We start from the raw sequence: 21,205 nt of genomic DNA on the forward strand, positions 1-21,205 counted from the left end.
CACCCCTCCCTATCTCTGTAATCTCCCTGCTCACACCCCTCCCTATCTGTTTAATCTCGCTGCTCACACCTCTCACTACCTGTGTAATCCCCCTGCTCACACCCCTCCTTATCTGTGTAATCTCCCTGCTCACACCCTCCCTATCTGTTTAATCCCCCTGCTCACACCCTCCCTATCTGCGTAATCTCCCTGCTCACACCCCTCCCTATCTGTGTAATCCCCCTGCTCAAACCCCTCCCTATCTGTGTAATCTCTCTGCTCCCAACCCTCCCTATCTGTGTAATCTCCCTGCTCACACCCTCCCTATCTTGGTAATCTCCCTGCTCACACCCCTCCCTATCTGTGTAATCACCCTGCTCACGCCCTCCCTATCTGTGTAATCTCCCTGCTCATACCCTCACTATCTGTGTAATCTCCCTGCTCACACCCTCACTATCTGTGTAATCCCCCTGCTCACACCGCTCCCTATCTGTGTAATCTCCCTGCTCACTCCCCTCCCTAACGGTGTAATCTCCCTGCTCACACCCTCCCTATCTGTGCAATCCCCCTACTCACACCCTCCCTATCTGTGTCATCCCCCTGCTCACACCCTCCCTATCAGTGTAATCTCCCTGCTCACACCCCTCACTATCAGTGTAATCTCCCTGCTCACACCCCTCCCTATCTGTGTAATCTCCATGCTCACACCCTTGCTATCTGTGTAATCTCCCTGCTCACACCCTCCCTATCTGTGTAATCACCCTGCTCACACCCTTGCTATCTGTGTAATCTCCCTGCTCACACCCCTCCCTATCTGTGTAATCTCCCTGCTCACACCCTCCCTATCTGTGTAATCCCCCTACTCACACCCTCCCTATCTGTGTCATCCCCATGCTCACACCCTCGCTATCAGTGGAATCTCCCTGCGCACACCCCTCCCTATCTGTGTAATCCCCCTGCTCACACCCCTCCCTATCTGTGTAATCTCCCTGCTCACACCCCTCCCTATCTGTGTAATCTCCCTGCTCACACCCTCCCTATCTGTGCAATCTCCCTGCTCACACCCCTCCCTTTCTGTGTAATCTCCCTGCTCACACCCACCCTATCTCTGTTATCTCCCTGCTCACACACCTCCCTATCTGTGTAATCTCCCTCCTTACACCCCTCCCTATCTCTGTAATCTCCCTGCTCACACCCCTCCCTATCTGTTTAATCTCGCTGCTCACAACCCTCACTATCTGTGTAATCCCCCTGCTCACAACCCTCCCTATCTGTGTAATCCCCCTGCTCACACCCTCCCTATCGGCGTGATCTCCTCCCTGCTCACACCCCTCCCTATCTGAGTAATCTCCCTTCTCACACCCACCCTATCTCTGTAATCTCCCTGCCTACACCCCTCCCTATCTGTGTAATCTCCCTGCTCACACCCCTCCCTATCTCTGTAATCTCCCTGCTCACACCCCTCCCTATCTGTTTAATCTCGCTGCTCACACCTCTCACTATCTGTGTAATCCCCCTGCTCACACCCCTCCTTATCTGTGTAATCTCCCTGCTCACACCCTCCCTATCTGTTTAATCCCCCTGCTCACACCCTCCCTATCTGTGTAATCTCCCTGCTCACACCCCTCCCTATCTGTGCAATCCCCCTGCTCAAACCCCTCCCTATCTGTGTAATCTCCCTGCTCCCAACCCTCCCTATCTGTGTAATCTCCCTGCTCACACCCTCCCTATCTGTGTAATCTCCCTGCTCACACCCTCACTATCTTTGTAATCTCCCTGCTCACACCCCTCCCTATCTGTGTAATCACCCTGCTCACACCCTCCCTATCTGTGTAATCTCCCTGCTCATACCCTCACTATCTGTGTAATCTCCCTGCTCACACCCTCACTATCTGTGTAATCCCCCTGCTCACACCGCTCCCTATCTGTGTAATCTCCCTGCTCACTCCCCTCCCTAACGGTGTAATCTCCCTGCTCACACCCTCCCTATCTGTGCAATCCCCCTACTCACACCCTCCCTATCTGTGTCATCCCCCTGCTCACACCCTCCCTATCAGTGTAATCTCCCTGCTCACACCCCTCACTATCAGTGTAATCTCCCTGCTCACACCCCTCCCTATCTGTGTAATCTCCATGCTCACACCCTTGCTATCTGTGTAATCTCCCTGCTCACACCCTCCCTATCTGTGCAATCCCCCTACTCACACCCTCCCTATCTGTGTCATCCCCCTGCTCCCACCCTCCCTATCAGTGTAATCTCCCTGCTCACACCCTTGCTATCTGTGTAATCTCCCTGCTCACACCCCTCCCTAACTGTGTAATCTCCCTGCTCACACCCTCCCTATCTGCGTAATCCCCCTACTCACACCCCTCCCTATCTGTGTCATCCCCCTGCTCACACCCTCCCTATCAGTGGAATCTCCCTGCACACACCCCTCCCTATCAGTGAAATCTCCCTACTCACAACCCTCCCTATCTGTGTAATCTCCCTGCTCACACCCTCCCTATCTGTGTAATGACCCTGCTCACACATTTGCTATCTGTGTAATCTCCCTGCTCACACCCTCCCTATCTGTGTAATCCCCCTGCTCACACCTTCCCTATCTGTGTAATCTCCCTGCTCACACCCCTCCCTCTCTGTGTAATCTCCCTGCTCACACGCCTCCCTATCTGTGTAATCTCCCTGCTCAGACCCTCACTATCTGTGTAATCCCCCTGCTCACACCCCTCCCTATCTGTGTTATCTCCCTGCTCACACCCTCCCTATCTGTGTAATCTCCCTGCTCACACCCTCACTATCTGTGTAATCTACCTGCTCACACCCTCACTATCTGTGTAATCTCTCTGCTCACACCCTCACTAAATGTGTAATCCCCCTGCTCACACCGCTCTCTATCTGTGTAATCTCCCTGCTCACACCCACCCTATCTCTGTAATCTCCCTGCTCACACCCCTCCCTATCTGTGTAATCTCCCTGCTCACACCCCTCGCTATCTGTGTAATGACCCTGCTCACACATTTGCTATCTGTGTAATCTCCCTGCTCACACCCTCCCTATCTGTGTAATCTCCCTGCTCACACCCCTCCCTATCTGTGTAATCTCCCTGCTCACACGCCTCCCTATCTGTGTAATCTTCCTGCTCACACCCTCACTATCTGTGTAATCTCCCTGCTCACACCTGCACTATCTGTGTAATCCCCCTGCTCACACCGCTCCCTATCTGTGTAATCTCCCTGCTCACACCCCTCCCTAACGGTGTAATCTCCCTGCTCACACCCTCCCAATCTGTGCAATCCCCCTACTCACACCCTCCCTATCTGTGTCATCCCCCTGCTCACACCCTCCCTATCAGTGTAATTTCCCTGCTCACACCCCTCACTATCAGTGTAATCTCCCTGCTCACACCCCTCCCTATCTGTGTAATCTCCATGCTCACACCCTTGCTATCTGTGTAATCTCCCTGCTCACACCCTCCCTATCTGTGTAATCACCCTGCTCACACCCTTGCTATCTGTGTAATCTCCCTGCTCACACCCTCCCTATCTGTGTAATCTCCCTGCTCACACTCCTCCCTATCTGCGTGATCTCCTCCCTGCTCACACCCTCCCTATCTGAGTAATCCCCCTACTCACACCCTCCCTATCTGTGTCATCCCCCTGCTCACACCCTCCCTATCAGTGTAATCTCCCTGCTCACACCCCTCACTATCAGTGTAATCTGCCTGCTCACACCCCTCCCTATCTGTGTAATCTCCCTGCTCACACCCTTGCTATCTGTGTAATCTCCCTGCTAACACCACTCCCTATCTGTGTAATCTCCCTGCTCACACCCTCCCTATCTGTGTAATCCCCCTGCTCACACCCTCCCTATCTGTGTAATCACCCTGCTCACACCCTTCCTATCTGTGTAATCTCCCTGCGCACACCCTTCCTATCTGTGTAATCCCCCTGCTCACACCCTCCCTAACTGTGTAATCTCCCTGCTCACACCCCTCCCTATCTGTGTAATCTCCCTGCTCACACCCTTCCTATCTGTGTAATCTCCCTGCTCACACCCTTCCTATCTGTGTAATCTCGCTGCTCACACCCTCCCTATCTGTGTAATCTCCCTGCTCACACCCTCCCTATCTGTGTAATCTCCCTGCTCACACCCCTCCCTATCGGTGTAATCCCCCTGCTCACACCCCTCCCTATCTGTGTAATCTCCCGTCTCACACCCTCCCTATCTGTGTAATCCCCCTGCTCACACCGCTCCCTATCTGTGTAATCTTCCTGCTCACACCCTCCCTATCTGTGTAATGCCCCTGCTCACACCCTCCCGATCTGTGTAATCTCCCTGCTCACACCCCTCCCTCTCTGTGTAATCCCCCTGCTCACACCCCTCCCTATCTGTGTAATCTCCCTGCTCACACCCCTCCCTATCTGTGCAATCTCCCTGCTCACACCCTCCCTATCTGTGTAATCTCGCTGCTCACACCCTCACTATCTGTGTAATCTCCCTGCTCACACCCTCACTATCTGTAATCTCCCTGCTCACACCCTCACCATCTGTGTCATCCCCCTGCTCACACCGCTCCCTATCTGCGTGATCTCCTCCATGCTCACACCCCTCCCTATCTGTGTAATCCCCCTGCTCACACCCACCCTATCTCTGTAATCTCCCTGCTCACGCCCCTTCCTATCTGTGTAATCCCCCTGCTCACACCCTCCCTATCTGTGTAATCTCCCTGCTCACACCCCTCCCTATCTGTGTAATCTCCCTGCTCACACCCCTCCCTCTCTGTTTAATCTCGCTGCTCACACCCCTCACTATCTGTGTAATCCCCCTGCTCACACCCCTCCCTATCTGTGTAATCTCCCTGTTCACACCTTCCCTATCTGTGTAATTCCCCTACTCACACCCTCCCTATCTGTGTAATCTCCCTGCTCACACCCCTCCCTATCTGTGTAATCCCCCTGCTCACACCCCTCCCTATCTGTGTAATCCCCCTGCTCACACCCTCCCTATCTGTGTAATCTCCCTGCTCACACCCCTCCCTATCTGTGTAATCTCCCTGCTCACACCCCTCCCTATCTGTGTAATCTCCCTGCTCACACCCCTCCCTATCGGTGTAATCCCCCTGCTCACACCCCTCCCTATCTGTGTAATCTCCCGTCTCACACCCTCCCTATCTGTGTAATCCCCCTGCTCACACCGCTCCCTATCTGTGTAATCTTCCTGCTCACACCCTCCCTATCTGTGTAATGCCCCTGCTCACACCCTCCCGATCTGTGTAATCTCCCTGCTCACACCCCTCCCTCTCTGTGTAATCCCCCTGCTCACACCCCTCCCTATCTGTGTAATCTCCCTGCTCACACCGCTCCCTATCTGTGCAATCTCCCTGCTCACACCCTCCCTATCTGTGTAATCTCGCTGCTCACACCCTCACTATCTGTGTAATCTCCCTGCTCACACCCTCACTATCTGTAATCTCCCTGCTCACACCCTCACCATCTGTGTCATCCCCCTGCTCACACCGCTCCCTATCTGCGTGATCTCCTCCATGCTCACACCCCTCCCTATCTGTGTAATCCCCCTGCTAACACCCACCCTATCTCTGTAATCTCCCTGCTCACGCCCCTCCCTATCTGTGTAATCCCCCTGCTCACACCCTCCCTATCTGTGTAATCTCCCTGCTCACACCCCTCCCTATCTGTGTAATCTCCCTGCTCACACCCCTCCCTCTCTGTTTAATCTCGCTGCTCACACCCCTCACTATCTGTGTAATCCCCCTGCTCACACCCCTCCCTATCTGTGTAATCTCCCTGTTCACACCTTCCCTATCTGTGTAATTCCCCTACTCACACCCTCCCTATCTGTGTAATCTCCCTGCTCACACCCCTCCCTATCTGTGTAATCCCCCTGCTCACACCCCTCCCTATCTGTGTAATCCCCCTGCTCACACCCTCCCTATCTGTGTAATCTCCCTGCTCACACCCCTCCCTATCTGTGTAATCTCCCTGCTCACACCCCTCCCTATCTGTGTAATCCCCCTGCACACACCCCTCCCTATCGGTGTAATCCCCCTGCTCACACCCCTCCCTATCTGTGTAATCTCCCGTCTCACACCCTCCCTATCTGTGTAATCCCCCTCCTCACACCGCTCCCTATCTGTGTAATCTTCCTGCTCACACCCTCCCTATCTGTGTAATGCCCCTGCTCACACCCTCCCGATCTGTGTAATCTCCCTGCTCACACCCCTCCCTCTCTGTGTAATCCCCCTGCTCACACCCCTCCCTATCTGTGTAATCTCCCTGCTCACACCCCTCCCTATCTGTGCAATCTCCCTGCTCACACCCTCCCTATCTGTGTAATCTCGCTGCTCACACCCTCACTATCTGTGTAATCTCCCTGCTCACACCCTCACTATCTGTAATCTCCCTGCTCACACCCTCACCATCTGTGTCATCCCCCTGCTCACACCGCTCCCTATCTGCGTGATCTCCTCCATGCTCACACCCCTCCCTATCTGTGTAATCCCCCTGCTCACACCCACCCTATCTCTGTAATCTCCCTGCTCACGCCCCTCCCTATCTGTGTAATCCCCCTGCTCACGCCCTCCCTATCTGTGTAATCTCCCTGCTCACACCCCTCCCTATCTGTGTAATCTCCCTGCTCACACCCCTCCCTCTCTGTTTAATCTCGCTGCTCACACCCCTCACTATCTGTGTAATCCCCCTGCTCACACCCCTCCCTATCTGTGTAATCTCCCTGTTCACACCTTCCCTATCTGTGTAATTCACCTACTCACACCCTCCCTATCTGTGTAATCTCCCTGCTCACACCCCTCCCTATCTGTGTAATCCCCCTGCTCACACCCCTCCCTATCTGTGTAATCCCCCTGCTCACACCCTCCCTATCTGTGTAATCCCCCTGCTCACACCCCTCCCTATCTGTGTAATCTCCCTGCTCACACCCCTCCCTATCTGTGTAATCCCCCTGCACACACCCCTCCCTATCTGTGTAATATCCCTGCTCACACCCCTCCCTATCTGCGTAATCTCCCTCCTCACACCCTCCCTATCTGTGTAATCTCCCTGCTCACACCCCTCCCTGTCTGTGTAATCTCCCTGCTCACACCCTCACTATCGGTGTAATCTCCCTGCTCACACCCTCACTATCTGTTTAATCCCCCTACTCACACCCTCCCTATCTGTGTAATCCCCCTGCTCACACCCTCCCTATCAGTGTAATCTCCCTGCTCACACCCCTCCCTATCAGTGTAATCTCCCTGCTAACACCACTCCCTATCTGTGTAATCTCCCTGCTCACACCCTCCCTATCTGTGTAATCCCCCTGCTCACACCCTCCCTATCTGTGTAATCTCCCTGCTCACACCCCTCCCTATCGGTGTAATCCCCCTGCTCACACCCCTCCCTATCTGTGTAATCTCCCGTCTCACACTCTCCCTATCTGTGTAATCCCCCTGCTCACACCGCTCCCTATCTGTGTAATCTTCCTGCTCACACCCTCCCTATCTGTGTAATCCCCCTGCTCACACCCTCCCTATCTGTGTAATCTCCCTGCTCACACCCCTCCCTCTCTGTGTAATCCCCCTGCTCACACCCTCCCTATCTGTGTAATCTCCCTGCTCACACCCTCCCTATCTGTGTAATCACCCTGCTCACACCCTCACTATCTGTGTAATCTCCCTGCTCACACCCCTCCCTATCTGTGTAATCTCCCTGCTCACACCCTCCCTATCTGTGTAATCTCCCTGCTCACACCCTCCCTATCTGTGTAATCACCCTGCTCACACCCTTCCTATCTGTGTAATCTCCCTGCTCACACCCTCCGTAGCTGTGTAATCTCCCTGCTCACACCCGCACTATCTGTGTAATCACCCTGCTCACACCGCTTCCTATCTGTGTAATCTCCCTGCTCACACCCCTCCCTATCTGTGTAATCTCCCTGCTCACACCCCTCCCTATCTGTGTAATCTCCCTGCTCACACCCTCCCTATCTGTGTAATCTCGCTGCTCACACACTCACTATCTGTGTAATCTCCCTGCTCACACCCTCACTATCTGTGTAATCTCCCTGCTCACACCCTCACTATCTGTGTCATCCCCCGGCTCACACCGCTCCCTATCTGCGTGATCTCCTTCCTGCTCACACCGCTCCCTATCTGTGTAATCCCCCTGCTCACACCCACCCTATCTCTGTAATCTCCCTGCTCACGCCCCTCCCTATCTGTGTAATCCCCCTGCTCACACATCCCAATCTGAGTAATCTCCCTGCTCACACCCCTCCCTATCTGTGTAATCTCCCTGCTCACACCCCTCCCTACCTGTTTAATCTCGCTGCTCACACCCCTCACTATCTGTGTAATCCCCCTGCTCACACCCCTCCCTATCTGTGTAATCTCCCTGCTCACACCTTCCCTATCTGTGTAATTCCACTGCTCACACCCTCCCTATCTGTGTAATCTCTCTGCTCACACCCCTCCCTATCTGTGTAACCCCCCTGCTCACACCCCTCCCTATCTGTGTAATACCCCTGCTCACACCGTCCCTATCTGTGTAATCTCCCTGCTCACACCCCTCCCTATCTGTGTAATCCCCCTGCTCACATCCCTCCCTATCAGTGTAATCGCCCTGCTCACACCCCTCCCTATCTGTGTAATATCCCTGCTCACACCCCTCCCTATCTGCGTAATCTCCCTCCTCACACCCTCCCTATCAGTGTAATCTCCCTGCTCACACCCCTCCCTGTCTGTGTAATCTCCCTGCTCACACCCTCCCTATCTGTGTAATCTCCCTGCTCACACCCTCACTTTCGGTGTAATCTCCCTGCTCACACCCTCACTATCTGTGTAATCCCCCTACTCACACCCTCCCTATCTGTGTAATCCCCCTGCTCACACCCTCCCTATCAGTGTAATCTCCCTGCTCACACCCCTCCCTATCAGTGTAATCTCCCAGCTAACACCACTCCCTATCTGTGTAATCTCCCTGCTCACACCCTTCCTATCTGTGTAATCTCGCTGCTCACACCCTCCCTATCTGTGTAATCTCCCTGCTCACACCCTCCCTATCTGTGTAATCTCCCTGCTCACACCCCTCCCTATCGGTGTAATCCCCCTGCTCAAACCCCTCCCTATCTGTGTAATCTCCCGTCTCACACCCTCCCTATCTGTGTAATCCCACTGCTCACACCGCTCCTTATCTGTGTAATCTTCCTGCTCACACCCTCCCTATCTGTGTAATCCCCCTGCTCACACCCTCCCTATCTGTGTAATCTCCCTGCTCACACCCCTCCCTCTCTGTGTAATCCCCCTGCTCACACCCTCCCTATCTGTGTAATCTCCCTGCTCACACGCTCCCTATCTGTGTAATCTCCCTGCTCACACCCTCCCTATCTGTGTAATCACCCTGCTCACACCCTCCCTATCAGTGTAATCTCCCTGCTCACACCCCTCCCTATCAGTGTAATCTCCCAGCTAACACCACTCCCTATCTGTGTAATCTCCCTGCTCACACCCTCCCTAGCTGTGTAATCTCCCTGCTCACACCCTCACTATCTGTGTAATCACCCTGCTCACACCCCTCCCTATCTGTGTAATCTCCCTGCTCACACCCCTCCCTATCTGTGTAATCTCCCTGCTCACACCCTCCCTATCTGTGTAATCTCGCTGCTCACACCCTCACTATCTGTGTAATCTCCCTGCTCACACCCTCACTATCTGTGTAATCTCCCTGCTCACACCCTCACTATCTGTGTCATCCCCCTGCTCACACCGCTCCCTATCTGCGTGATCCCGTCCCTGCTCACACCCCTCCCTATCTGTGTAATCCCCCTGCTCACACCCTCACTATCTGTGTCATCCCCCTGCTCACACCGCTCCCTATCTGCGTGATCTCCTCCCTGCTCACACCCCTCCCTATCTGTGTCATCCCCCTGCTCACACCCACCCTATCTCTGTAATCTCCCTGCTCACGCCCCTCCCTATCTGTGTAATCCCCCTGCTCACACCCTCCCTATCTGTGTAATCTCCCTGCTCACACCCCTCCCTATCTGTGTAATCTCCCTGCTCACACCCCTCCCTATCTGTTTAATCTCGCTGCTCACACCCCTCACTATCTGTGTAATCCCCCTGCTCACACCCGTCCCTATCTGTGTAATCTCCCTGCTCACACCTTCCCTATCTGTGTAATTCCCCTGCTCACACCCTCCCTATCTGTGTAATCTCCCTGCTCACACCCCTCCCTATCTGTGTAATCCCCCTGCTCACACCCCACCCTATCTGTGTAATCCCCCTGCTCACACCCTCCCTATCTGTGTAATCTCCCTGCTCACACCCCTCCCTATCAGTGTAATCCCCCTGCTCACACCCCTCCCTATCTGTGCAATATCCCTGCTCACACCCCTCCCTATCTGCGTAATCTCCCTCCTCACACCCTCCCTATCTGTGTAATCTCCCTGCTCACACCCCTCCCTGTCTGTGTAATCTCCCTGCTCACACCCTCCCTATCTGTGTAATCTCCCTGCTCACACCCTCACTATCGGTGCAATCTCCCTGCTCACACCCTCACTATCTGTGTAATCCCCCTACTCACACCCTCCCTATCTGTGTAATCCCCCTGCTCACACCCTCCCTATCAGTGTAATCTCCCTGCTCACACCCCTCCCTATCAGTGTAATCTCCCTGCTACCACCACTCCCTATCTGTGTAATCTCCCTGCTCACACCCTCCCTATCTGTGTAATCCACCAGCTCACACCCTCCCTATCTGTGTAATCTCCCTGCTCACACCCCTCCCTATCTGTGTAATCTCCCTGCTCATACCCTTCCTATCTGTGTAATCTCCCTGCTCACACCCTTCCTATCTGTGTAATCTCGCTGCTCACACCCTCCCTATCTGTGTAATCTCCCTGCTCACACCCTCCCTATCTGTGTAATCTCACTGCTCACACCCCTCCCTATCGGTGTCATCCCCCTGCTCACACCCCTCCCTATCTGTGTAATCTCCCGTCTCACACCCTCCCTATCTGTGTAATCCCCCTGCTCACACCCCTCCCTATCTGTGTAATCTCCCGTCTCACACCCTCCCTATCTGTGTAATCTCCCTGCTCACACCGCTCCCTATCTGTGTAATCTTCCTGCTCACACGCTCCCTATTTGTGTAATCCCCCTGCTCACACCCTCCCTATCTGTGTAATCTCCCTGCTCACACCCCTCCCTATCTGTGTAATCTCCCTGCTCACACCTTCCCTATCTGTGTAATTCCCCTGCTCACACCCTCCCAATCTGTGTAATCTCCCTGCTCACACCCCTCCCTATCTGTGTAATCCCCCTGCTCACACCCCTCCCTATCTGTGTAATACCCCTGCTCACACCGTCCCTATCTGTGTAATCTCCCTGCTCAAACCCCTCCCTATCTGTGTAATCCCCCTGCTCACACCCCTCCCTATCAGTGTAATCTCCCTGCTCACACCCCTCCCTATCTGTGTAATATCCCTGCTCACACCCCTCCCTATCTGCGTAATCTCCCTCCTCACACCCTCCCTATCAGTGTAATCTCCCTGCTCACACCCCTCCCTGTCTGTGTAATCTCCCTGCTCACACCCTCCCTATCTGTGTAATCTCCCTGCTCACACCCTCACTTTCGGTGTAATCTCCCTGCTCACACCCTCACTATCTGTGTAATCCCCCTACTCACACCCTCCCTATCTGTGTAATCCCCCTGCTCACACCCTCCCTATCAGTGTAATCTCCCTGCTCACACCCCTCCCTATCAGTGTAATCTCCCAGCTAACACCACTCCCTATCTGTGTAATCTCCCTGCTCACACCCTTCCTATCTGTGTAATCTCGCTGCTCACACCCTCCCTATCTGTGTAATCTCCCTGCTCACACCCTCCCTATCTGTGTAATCTCCCTGCTCACACCCCTCCCTATCGGTGTAATCCCCCAGCTCACACCCCTCCCTATCTGTGTAATCTCCCGTCTCACACCCTCCCTATCTGTGTAATCCCACTGCTCACACCGCTCCTTATCTGTGTAATCTTCCTGCTCACACCCTCCCTATCTGTGTAATCCCCCTGCTCACACCCTCCCTATCTGTGTAATCTCCCTGCTCACACCCCTCCCTCTCTGTGTAATCCCCCTGCTCACACCCTCCATATCTGTGTAATCTCCCTGCTCACACGCTCCCTATCTGTGTAATCTCCCTGCTCACACCCTCCCTATCTGTGTAATCACCCTGCTCACACCCTTCCTATCTGTGTAATCTCCCTGCTCACACCCTCCCGAGCTGTGTAATCTCCCTGCTCACACCCTCACTATCTGTGTAATCACCATGCTCACACCCCACCCTATCTGTGTAATCTCCCTGCTCACACCCCTCCCTATCTGTGTAATCTCCCTGCTCACACCCTCCCTATCTGTGTAATCTCGCTGCTCACACCCTCACTATCTGTGTAATCTCCCTGCTCACACCCTCACTATCTGTGTAATCTCCCTGCTCACACCCTCACTATCTGTGTCATCCCCCTGCTCACACCGCTCCCTATCTGCGTGATCCCCTCCCTGCTCACACCCCTCCCTATCTGTGTAATCCCCCTGCTCACACCCTCACTATCTGTGTCATCCCCCTGCTCACACCGCTCCCTATCTGCGTGATCTCCTCCCTGCTCACACCCCTCCCTATCTGTGTCATCCCCCTGCTCACACCCACCCTATCTCTGTAATCTCCCTGCTCACGCCCCTCCCTATCTGTGTAATCCCCCTGCTCACACCCTCCCTATCTGTGTAATCTCCCTGCTCACACCCCTCCCTATCTGTGTAATCTCCCTGCTCACACCCCTCCCTATCTGTTTAATCTCGCTGCTCACACCCCTCACTATCTGTGTAATCCCCCTGCTCACACCCGTCCCTATCTGTGTAATCTCCCTGCTCACACCTTCCCTATCTGTGTAATTCCCCTGCTCACACCCTCCCTATCTGTGTAATCTCCCTGCTCACACCCCTCCCTATCTGTGTAATCCCCCTGCTCACACCCCACCCTATCTGTGTAATCCCCCTGCTCACACCCTCCCTATCTGTGTAATCTCCCTGCTCACACCCCTCCCTATCAGTGTAATCCCCCTGCTCACACCCCTCCCTATCTGTGCAATATCCCTGCTCACACCCCTCCCTATCTGCGTAATCTCCCTCCTCACACCCTCCCTATCTGTGTAATCTCCCTGCTCACACCCCTCCCTGTCTGTGTAATCTCCCTGCTCACACCCTCCCTATCTGTGTAATCTCCCTGCTCACACCCTCACTATCGGTGTAATCTCCCTGCTCACACCCTCACTATCTGTGTAATCCCCCTACTCACACCCTCCCTATCTGTGTAATCCCCCTGCTCACACCCTCCCTATCAGTGTAATCTCCCTGCTCACACCCCTCCCTATCAGTGTAATCTCCCTGCTACCACCACTCCCTATCTGTGTAATCTCCCTGCTCACACCCTCCCTATCTGTGTAATCCACCAGCTCACACCCTCCCTATCTGTGTAATCTCCCTGCTCACACCCCTCCCTATCTGTGTAATCTCCCTGCTCATACCCTTCCTATCTGTGTAATCTCCCTGCTCACACCCTTCCTATCTGTGTAATCTCGCTGCTCACACCCTCCCTATCTGTGTAATCTCCCTGCTCACACCCTCCCTATCTGTGTAATCTCCCTGCTCACACCCCTCCCTATCGGTGTCATCCCCCTGCTCACACCCCTCCCTATCTGTGTAATCTCCCGTCTCACACCCTCCCTATCTGTGTAATCCCCCTGCTCACACCCCTCCCTATCTGTGTAATCTCCCGTCTCACACCCTCCCTATCTGTGTAATCTCCCTGCTCACACCGATCCCTATCTGTGTAATCTTCCTGCTCACACGCTCCCTATTTGTGTAATCCCCCTGCTCACACCCTCCCTATCTGTGTAATCTCCCTGCTCACACCCCTCCCTCTCTGTGTAATCCCCCTGCTCACACCCTCCCTATCTGTGTAATCTCCCTGCTCACACCCTCCCTATCTGTGTAATCACCCTGCTTACACCCTCACTATCTGTGTAATCTCCCTGCTCACACCCCTCCCTATCTGTGTAATCTCCCTGCTCACACCCTCCCTATCTGTGTAATCTCCCTGCTCACACCCTCCCTATCTGTGTAATCACCCTGCTCACACCCTTCCTATCTGTGTAATCTCCCTGCTCACACCCTCCCTAGCTGTGTAATCTCCCTGCTCACACCCTCACTATCTGTGTAATCACCCTGCTCACACCGCTTCCTATCTGTGTAATCTCCCTGCTCACACCCCTCCCTATCTGTGTAATCTCCCTGCTCACACCCCTCCCTATCTGTGTAATCTCCATGCTCACACCCTCCCTATCTGTGTAATCTCGCTGCTCACACCCTCACTATCTGTGTAATCTCCCTGCTCACACCCTCACTATCTGTGTAATCTCCCTGCTCACACCCTCACTATCTGTGTAATCTCCCTGCTCACACCCTCACTATCTGTGTCATCCCCCTGCTCACACCCCTCCCTATCTGTGTAATCCCCCTGCTCACACCCACCCTATCTCTGTAATCTCCCTGCTCACGCCCCTCCCTATCTGTGTAATCTCCCTGCTCACACCCTCCCTATCTGTGTAATCTCCCTGCTCACACCCCTCCCTATCTGTGTAATCTCCCTGCTCACACCCCTCCCTATCTGTTTAATCTCGCTGCTCACACCCTTAACTAACTGTGTAATCCCCCTGCTCACACCCCTCCCTATCTGTGTAATCTCCCTGCTCACACCTTCCCTATCTGTGTAATTCCCCTGCTCACACCCTCCCTATCTGTGTAATCTCCCTGCTCACACCCCTCCCTATCTGTGTAATCCCCCTGCTCACACCCCTCCCTATCTGTGTAATCCCCCTGCTCACACCCTCCCTATCTGTGTAATCTCCCTGCTCACACCCCTCCCTATCTGTGTAATCCCCCTGCTCACACCCCTCCCTATCTGTGTAATCTCCCTGCTCACACCCCTCCCTATCTGTGTAATCCCCCTGCTCACACCCCTCCCTATCTGTGTAATATCCCTGCTCACACCCCTCCCTATCAGCGTAATCTCCCTCCTCACACCCTCCCTATCTGTGTAATCTCCCTGCTCACACCCCTCCCTGTCTGTGTAATCTCCCTGCTCACACCCTCCCTATCTGTGTAATCTCCCTGCTCACACCCTCACTATCGGTGTAATCTCCCTGCTCACACCCTCACTACCTGTGTAATCCCCCTACTCACACCCTCCCTATCTGTGTAATCCCCCTGCTCACACCCTCCCTATCAGTGTAATCTCCCTGCTCACACCCCTCCCTATCAGTGTAATCTCCCTGCTAACACCACTCCCTATCTGTGTAATCTCCCTGCTCACACCCTCCCTATCGGTGTAATCCCCCTGCTCACACCCTCCCTATCTGTGCAATCTCCCTGCTCACACCACTCCCTATCTGTGTAATCTCCCTGCTCACACCCTTCCTATCTGGGTAATCTCCCTGCTCACACCCTTCCTATCTGTGTAATCTCGCTGCTCACACACTCCCTATCTGTGTAATCTCCCTGCTCACACCCTCCCTATCTTTGTAATCTCCCTGCTCACACCCCTCCCTATCGGTGTAATCCCCCTGCTCACACCCCTCCCTATCTGTGTAATCTCCCGTCTCACACCCTCCCTATCTGTGTAATCCCCCTGCTCACACCGCTCCCTATCTGTGTAATCTTCCTGCTCACACCCTCCCTATCTGTGTAATCTCCCTGCTCACACCCCTCTCTATCTGTGAAATCACCCAGCTCACACCCTCGCTAGCTCTGTAATCTCCCTGCTCACACCCGCACTATCTGTGTAATCCCCCTGATCACACCGCTCCCTATCTGCGTGATCTCCTCCCTGCTCACACCCCTCCCTATCTGAGTAATCTCCCTGCTCACACCCACCCTATTTCTGTAATCTCCCAGCTCATACCCCTCCCTATCTGTGTAATCCCCCTGCTCACACCCTCCCTATCTGTGTAATCACCCTGCTCACACCCCTCCCTATCTCTGTAATCTCCCTGCTCACACCCCTCCCTATCTGTTTAATCTCACTGCTCACACCCCTCACTATCTGTTTAATCCCCCTGCTCACACCCCTCCCTATCTGTTTAATCTCCCTGCTCACACCCTCCCTACCTGCGTAATCTCCCTGCTCACACCCTCCCTATCTGTGTAATCTCCCTGCTCACACCCCTCCCTATTTGTGTAATCTCCCTGCTCACACCCTCCCTATCTGTGTAATCTGCCTGCTCACACCCCTCCCTATCTGTGTAATCTCGCTGCTCACACCCCTCCCTATCTGTGCAATCTCCCTGCTCACACCCCTCCCTATATGTGTAATCTCCCTGCTCACACCCTCACTATCTGTGTAATCTCCCTGCTCACACCCCTCCCTATCTGTGTAATCTCCCTGCTCACACCCTCCCTATCTGTGTAATCTCCCTGCTCACACCACTCCCTATTTGTGTAATCTCCCTGCTCACACCCTCCCTATCTGTGTAATCTGCCTGCTCACACCCCTCCCTATCTGTGTAATCTCGCTGCTCACACCCCTCCCTATCTGTGCAATCTCCCTGCTCACATCCCTCCCTATCTGTGTAATCTCCCTGCTCACACCGCTCCCTATCTGTGTAATCTCCCTGCTCACACCCCTCCCTATTTGTGTAATCTCCCTGCTCACACCCTCCCTATCTGTGTAATCTCCCTGCTCACACCCTCACTATCTGTGTAATCTCCCTGCTCACACCCTCACTATCTGTGTAATCTCCCTGCTCACACCGCTCCCTATCTGCGTGATCTCCTCCCTGCTCACACCCCTCCCTATCTGTGTAATCCCCCTGCTCACACCCACCCTATCTGTGTAATCTCCCTGCTCACGCCCCTCCCTGTCTGTGTAATCTCCCTGCTCACACCCTCCCTATCTGTGTAATCTCCCTGCTCACGCCCTCACTATCGGTGTAATCTCCCTGCTCACACCCTCACTATCTGTGTAATCCCCCTACTCACACCCTCCCTATCGGTGTAATCCCCCTGCTCACACCCTCCCTATCAGTGTAATCGCCCTGCTCACACCCCATCCCTATCAGTGTAATCTCCCTGCTAACACCACTCCCTATCTGTGTAATCTCCCTGCTCACACCCTCCCTATCTGTGTAATCCCCCTGCTCACACACTCCCTATCTGTGTAATCTCCCTGCTCACACCCCTCCCTATCTGTGTAATCTCCCTGCTCACACCCCTCCCTATCGGTGTAATCCCCCTGCTCACACCCTCCCTATCTGTGTAATCTCCATGCTCACACCCTTCCTATCTGTGTAATCTCGCTGCTCACACCCTCCCTATCTGTGTAATCTCCCTGCTCACACCCCTCCCTATCGGTGTAATCCCCCTGCTCACACCCCTCCCTATCTGTGTAATCTCCCGTCTCACACCCTCCCTATCTGTGTCATCCCCCTGCTCACACCGCTCCCTATCTGTGTAATCTTCCTGCTCACACCCTCCCTATCTGTGTAATCTCCCTGCTCACACCCCTCTCTATCTGTGAAATCTCCCAGCTCACACCCTCGCTAGCTCTGTAATCTCCCTGCTCATACCCTCACTATCTGTGTAATCCCCCTGATCACACCGCTCCCTATCTGCGTGATCTCCTCCCTGCTCACACCCCTCCCTATCTGAGTAATCTCCCTGCTCACACCCACCTATTTCTGTAATCTCCCTGCTCACACCCCTCCCTATCTGTGTAATCCCCCTGCTCACACCCTCCCTATCTGTGTAATCGCCCTGCTCACACCCCTCCCTATCTCTGTAATCTCCCTGCTCACACCCCTCCCTATCTGTTTAATCTCACTGCTCACACCCCTCACTATCTGTGTAATCCCCCTGCTCACACCCCTCCCTATCTGTTTAATCTCACTGCTCACATCCCTCCCGATCTGTTTAATCTCCCTGCTCACACCCTCCCTATCTGCGTAATCTCCCTGCTCACACCCTCTCTATCTGTGTAATCTCCCTGCTCACATCCTCCCTATCTGTGTAATCTCCCTGCTCACACCCTCACTATCTGTCTAATCTCCCTGCTCACACCCCTCCCTATTTGTGTAATCTCCCTGCTCACACCCTCCCTATCTGTGTAATCTGCCTGCTCACACCCCTCCCTATTTGTGTAATCTCCCTGCTCACACCCTCCCTATCTGTGTAATCTCCCTGCTCACACCCTCACTATCTGTGTAATCTCCCTGCTCACACCCTCACTATCTGTGTAATCCCCCTGCTCACACCGCTCCCTATCTGTGTAATCACCCTGCTCACATCCCTCCCTATCTGTGTAATCTCCCTGCTCACACCCCTCCCTATCTGTGTAATCTCCCTGCTCACACCCTCCCTATCTGTGTAATCCCCCTACTCATACCCTCCCTATCAGTGTTATCTCCCTGCTCACACCCCTCCCTATCAGTGTAATCTCCCTGCTCACACCCCACCCTATCTGTGTAATCTCCCTGCTCACACCCTCCCTATCTGTGTAATCACCCTGCTCACACCCTTGCTATCTGTGTAATCTCCCTGCTCACACCCTCCCTATCTGTGTAATCACCCTGCTCACACCCTTCCTATCTGTGGAATCTCCCTGCTCACACCCTCCCGAGCTGTGTAATCTCCCTGCTCACACCCTCACTATCTGTGTAATCCCCCTGCTCACACCGCTTCTTATCTGTGTAACCTCCCTGCTCGCACCCCTCCCTATCTGTGTAATCTCCCTGCTCACACCCTCCCTATCTGTATAATCTCCCTGCTCACACCCTCCCTATCTGTGTAATCTCCCTGCTCACACCCTCCCTATCTGTGTAATCTCCCTGCTCACACCCCTCCCTATCTGTGTAATCTCCCGGCTCACACCCTCCCTATCTGTGAAATATCCCTGCTCACACCCTCACTATCTGTGTAATCTCCCTGCTCACACCCTCACTATCTGTGTAATCTCCCTGCTCACACCCCTCCCTATCTGTGTGATCTCCTCCCTGCTCACACCCCTAACTATCTGTGTAATCTCCATGATCACACCATTCCTATCTGTGTAATCTCCCTGCTAACACCCCTCCCTATCAGTGTAATCTCCCTGCTCACACACCTCCCTATCTGTTTAATCTCCCTGCTCACACCCTCCCTATCTGTGTAATCTCCCTGCTCACACCCTCCCTATCTGTGTAATCTCCCTGCTCACACCCTCCCTATCTGTGTAATATCCCTGCTCACACCCTCACTATCTCTGTAATCTCCCTGCTCACACCCTCACTATCTGTGTAATCTCCCTGCTCACACCCCTCCCTATCTGTGTGATCTCCTCCCTGCTCACACCCCTAACTATCTGTGTAATCTCCCTGCTCACACCCTCCCAATCAGTGTAATCTCCCTGCAAACACCCCTCCCTATCAGTGTAATCTCCCTGCTCACACACCTCCCTATCTGTGTAATCTCCCTGCTCACACCCTCCCTATCTGTGTAATCACCCTGCTCACACCCTTGCTATCTGTGTAATCTCCCTGCTCACACCCTCCCTATCTGTGTAATCACCCTGCTCACACACTTCCTATCTGTGTTATCTCCCTGCTCACACCCTCCCTAGCTGTGTAATCTCCCTGCTCACACCCTCACTATCTGTGTAATCCCCCTGCTGACACTCATCCCTATCTGTGTAATCTCCCTGCTCACACCCCTCCCTATCTGTGTAACCTCCCTGCTCACACCCCTCCCTATCTGTGTAATCTCCCTGCTCACACCCTCCCTATCTGTGTAATATCCCTGCTCACACCCTCACTATCTGTGTAATCTCCCTGCTCACACCCTCACTATCTGTGTAATCTCCCTGCTCACACCTTCACTATCTGTGTCATCCCCCTGCTCACACCCCTCCCTATCTGTGTGATCTCCTCCCTGCTCACACCCCTCCCTATCTGTGTAATATCCCTGCTCACACCCACCCTATCTCTGTAATCTCCCTGCTCACACGCCTCCCTATCTGTGTAATCTCCCTGCTCACACCCTCACTATCTGTGTAATCTCCCTGCTCACACCCTCCCAATCTGTGTAATCTCCCTGCTCACACCCTCCCAATCTGTGTAATCTCCCTGCTCACACCCTCACTATCTGTGTAATCGCCCTGCTCACACCCCTCCCTGTGTAATCTCCCTGCTCACACCCTCCCTATCTGTGTAATCTCCCTGCTCACACCCCTCCCTATCTGTGTAACCTCCCTGCTCACACCCCTCCCTATCTGTGTAATCTCCCTGCTCACACCCTCCCTATCTGTGTAATATCCCTGCTCACACCCTCACTATCTGTGTAATCTCCCTGCTCACACCCTCACTATCTGTGTCATCCCCCTGCTCACACCCCTCCCTATCTGTGTGATCTCCTCCCTGCTCACACCCCTCCCTATCTGTGTAATCTCCCTGCTCACACCCTCACTATCTGTGTAATCTCCCTGCTCACACCCTCCCTATCTGTGTAATCTCCCTGCTCACACCCTCCCTATCTGTGTAATCTCCCTGCTCACACCCCTCCCTATCTGTGTAATCTCCCTGCTCACACCCTCCCTATCTGTGTAATATCCCTGCTCACACCCTCACTATCTGTGTAATCTCCCTGCTCACACCCTCACTATCTGTGTAATCTCCCTGCTCACACCCCTCCCTATCTGTGTGATCTCCTCCCTGCTCACACCCCTTACTATCTGTGTAATCTCCATGATCACACCATTCCTATCTGTGTAATCTCCCTGCTAACACCCCTCCCTATCAGTGTAATCTCCCTGCTCACACACCTCCCTATCTGTTTAATCTCCCTGCTCACACCCTCCCTATCTGTGTAATCTCCCTGCTCACACCCTCCCTATCTGTGTAATCTCCCTGCTCACACCCTCCCTATCTGTGTAATCTCCCTGCTCACACCCCTCCCTATCTGTGTAATCTCCCTGCTCACACCCTCCCTATCTGTGTAATATCCCTGCTCACACCCTCACTATCTCTGTAATCTCCCTGCTCACACCCTCACTATCTGTGTAATCTCCCTGCTCACACCCCTCCCTATCTGTGTGATCTCCTCCCTGCTCACACCCCTAACTATCTGTGTAATC

The 21,205-nt window shown here is 53.8% G+C and overlaps 1 protein-coding gene across 6 annotated transcripts in view; it reads left to right on the plus strand.

The window, feature by feature from the left end:
- LOC140408279 (electrogenic sodium bicarbonate cotransporter 1-like) overlaps positions 1-21,205 on the plus strand; it is a 356,190-nt gene that overhangs the window by 147,734 nt on the left and 187,251 nt on the right. The window lies entirely within an intron of this gene.

This window comes from Scyliorhinus torazame, chromosome 3 (assembly GCF_047496885.1).
Source record: "Scyliorhinus torazame isolate Kashiwa2021f chromosome 3, sScyTor2.1, whole genome shotgun sequence".
NCBI lineage: Eukaryota > Metazoa > Chordata > Chondrichthyes > Carcharhiniformes > Scyliorhinidae > Scyliorhinus > Scyliorhinus torazame.